This window comes from Diorhabda sublineata, chromosome 1, assembly GCF_026230105.1.
Source record: "Diorhabda sublineata isolate icDioSubl1.1 chromosome 1, icDioSubl1.1, whole genome shotgun sequence".
NCBI classification, from domain to species: domain Eukaryota; kingdom Metazoa; phylum Arthropoda; class Insecta; order Coleoptera; family Chrysomelidae; genus Diorhabda; species Diorhabda sublineata.
The window spans coordinates 25,023,607-25,027,776 of record NC_079474.1 but is presented as its reverse complement, the minus strand read 5'-3'; positions in this window follow the sequence as shown (position 1 = coordinate 25,027,776).

Here is a 4,170-nt window from a genome sequence, read left to right as displayed (position 1 = left end):
TTTTTCCTCGTAAACCAGTCTCAAAATACTTGATCAAAATAATTGATTTACATCATATTACCAACTCGTCAAAAAATCTGATCTAACTATGGAAATTCAAGTAAACTCCTGTTGCAGAGCTTCTCATCGACCCCTGAATCACTTTGGGAATGAATGGTGTAGTTGAATAATCTGAATCTACAATTGTGCTGCATTATCATAGAAAACTATGAAGAAATGTGAGATTGTCACTGGCAAATTGATTGTTATAGGCAAAAATGCTATAAAACTACTATAAAGAGAGTTGTTAGGTAAATATAGAGAAAAAATAATGCAAAATAATTCAACTAACCGAGGAAGTCTCCTACATACAACATTATTTTTTGAGTTATTTGAAAAATTACTAACTCACTGAATTGAGTGGTAGACTTCAAAACCAAATACAGTTCTAGCAATAAATTAATTTTTTTGAAAACTCAAACCTTGCATCGTCATTTTTCACAGTAGAAATAGAGAAAACAAAAAATCAAATCTGGAAGCTCTGTGAACATTTAGTGCAGTCAAAAATTATGAGGCCTATACTTTTGTTGTACAAATTAACACGACAAACATATTTAGAAATCATACTGCCCGAATTAACTCAACTTTTGTGCAGAATGGAGTTGAACTGCTTGGTATTTTGAAAATAAAATTTATCATAAACCATATTTGGAACATGATATATTTAAAGAGGGACTCTCCAAGAAAACAACGACAAATGGTATGGTTGTATCGTATATATTGAAAGTAATCTCCTCATGTATTCACTCGTTAATTTTCATTCTTCTTCTCACTAATAATACAATATACGATGCTATTAAATAAAGGAATAGACTATACTTTATCTACTACTATCATAAGAAATGTAGCGCATCAATTCTGAACGTGATAATTATTATAGTCAATAGTGATATTGATACAGTTTTCAAAAGTTACCGGAAATTTTCGTTACCCCTCATATTATAAGGACATGGTGTATGGTACAGTTATTAATGTTACTTCTACAATGGACCGGGAAAATTTGAAAGAAAATTTTACCTAACTAAAATAAAGAAAATTTAATTTGAGGAGAATAATGGTGTTTATTCTATTTATTCCACGTCCAATAGTATTAACAAACTTATATACCGCCTAAGAACCGTTAGGTACTACGTCATCAGCGCCGATTATGTAGGATAGCGACCGGCCTGTTTGACAAAATGCTACTGACTAGACTGCCTTGCCACTATTTTGATGACAAATAGTTGATTTCTTGATTAAAATGGAGCTGAGGCTTTTTCGAGCTTCTTCAGACAGCTTTTCTCAAATAGATTGCAATGTCTAGTTTTTTTTACCTGAAATAAATATATTATGACTGTTAACGTCCTCGGAATAGACCAGATGGATAGACAGATCGATAGAATGACATATTCATGGGACAAAAGTACCTACTTACCTCTAAATGATCTTCACAATAAAACCGGTGCAGTAATAGTGGTGGTGGTACATTTGGCTCCTATGCTGTATTTATACCGAATCTTTGTCGATCCAAGCATCAATATCCTGACATAAAGTACTACTTATACGACACGGCACGATAGCATGATAAAACAAGCAAGCATTGCAATAAGAAATGAGGACAGACTGAAAATTTTTTCTCTTTCAAAAACTAATATCAGCGCTATTATGAGTGCGGAAAATTGCAAAATTTATGTTAAGGTGTACCCAATCATTTAAAAATATAAACCCGACATCATTTATAGAACCATTGTTTTTTATATTTCTAATGGCCTTGGGTAACTGCGGTGGATTTCCACCTTCCTAATTGATTCACAGCTATTACGTCACCACGCTGACAAAAATTGTTTCGTATTTATTGCCTTTATCGATCTGCTATTACTTCTGATTATGTGATAGTTGTAGGAAATTCGTATCTTGTGTCAAATTATTTATAATAATAACTCGAAAACATTTGGGTTAATCACTAATGATAAACTCAACCCACGGACAACCTTTTTCGTGGAAGTATTATAATTTGAACGCTCTAGGGGAGTTGAGTTTAGAGTTGTTGAAGTAAGGCTCACTTTAATCTCTATTGGGGATATGGAAGCCATTCGTATTACTTAACAACGCGATAAAGCTGCGAACTGGGATTTCTTTACAATTTTCACCCGGTATTAAATATGATTTGTAAGAACATTCTGTAGTTTATCCGATCCAACATTGCTCTTGTGGAGCTCCGGTTATTGTGTTTATAAGAACCATTCTACAATCAATTCAGGATGCACTCATTTAGAATGCAGAGAAATATCTTTTGATTTCATAAGTTTCTTCATGGCAATGGAATATGCTGACCTCGAATTAAATTCCACTATATCGCCCAGAGGAAAGTTGCCCAAAAACTGATGTTTAATAACGTCCCAAGAAAGAGGATTAAAACTTCTACTATCTATTGATCTATCTATCTATTGACCCTCTCAAATAAAAAATGACTAAACAATGAAAGCGATTGATGACGATCAGAATTCATTTAATTTGAATATAGAAGTTAACTAAAGTACTTCGTTTGTCCGTTTTTCATTAGCAATCCTAATCGACTCTAAAGTTTACTCATTTATTCAGTTTTTAATTGCAAAAGGGATTCTCCCGCTGAAATTCACTAGCAGTTTGTTGAGTTCATGGTGAAGGTGTAATAAATGATGGAAATATGCATGAAAGATGTAGGCTTTTTGATAAAGGAAGGTCAATTGTTTGTGATAACGAATATATACGACTAAAGGCCATGAATGAAGATTTGACGCAAAAATTTGTGGAAAACAGGCGTTTCAGCATTGACGAGCTTTATCAGGAATGTTCATAAATTTTAAAATTATTTGCTCGTCACTTTGTTGATAACAAACGTACTTTGCAGGATGGGTGTTGAAAAAGTGCATTTGGAAATTAAAAAATGATGTAGAAAATAGATAAAGAATAAATAAGCATGGTAATAACATAGCTTGATTTATAGTGATAGATAGTGAATTTTAAAACAGTGGGATAAATTTTTAAACTTCCACATCCACCTTTATCATATTATCTACTAGTATCTATAACAACGAATTGTATCTTCTATCATACTAGTCTTTATGCTAGTATTCACAACATGACTATTAATAAGAAATTTATCATTAACCATGTTCCAACTCTCACTATACGTTGAGCCATTTCAACTCCTATTTCGCAATATTTCAAAGCGAAATAATTTTAATTCAATATTATTGCGAAAAGCAGCAATTTAGTATAATACGTGACAGACACTTTTTTCTATTGCCGTCAAATATTTAATAATTAAGTGACCAAAGAGCGTGTTGTATTGTTATATAAGGCACCACTAATAATTTCTAGGGTTGTACTTTTAAGCTTAGCAAGATATTCCAGAACAGTAGTATTCTTCTAATTTATAGCATGTGTTTCGTAATGGAGACAGCAATTTCACAAGAACGTGTGGACAGTCGCCAGAAAAGCTTTGCTGCTCTTGGTAATTACAATGAATGTGCAACGACATAAATACATGTTACAAGGTTTTTCTCCTGCTTTATTTGTTTTACTTTCGCAAAATATAGACCAGTTCACTGCTAGCGATATGGGATTTTTGTAAATATACTTTTCACACTAACTAATCAAATAAAACTTTTTAGTAAGATTCATTCGAGTGATATACAGGGTGTTTCAAAAAAAGGTGGTACCGTCTCTACGATAAATAGAAAATTTGAAAAGATTTTGGTGTTTGCCCTGTAAAAAATTTTCGCATTTTTCACGATTTTGTTGCAACTAGTGAAAACATTATATTGTTTTATACAAATATATGTTTGAAGCTAATACATGCAATGAATTTGTGCTTATGTCTGACTCTCATAGAGAGCTCTAGTTACATGGCTCGTACCAAGTAGTATTGAACATAACTTTTTCAATATAAGATATATTAACCAAAATTTCAAGTGAAGTTATCATTTCATTTTACCCCAAAAAGTTGCACTTGATAATACTTGACACGGTGTACCGTTTTCGGAATATTTTGATTTGAAAAGTATGAAGTAATAACCGATGCTGGTATAAGGTATTGATAGAGTATGGGCACTGAGCTATTGCAGGCCCTAGTATGAAACAAAAAACTTTATGATCATGTATTGCGGT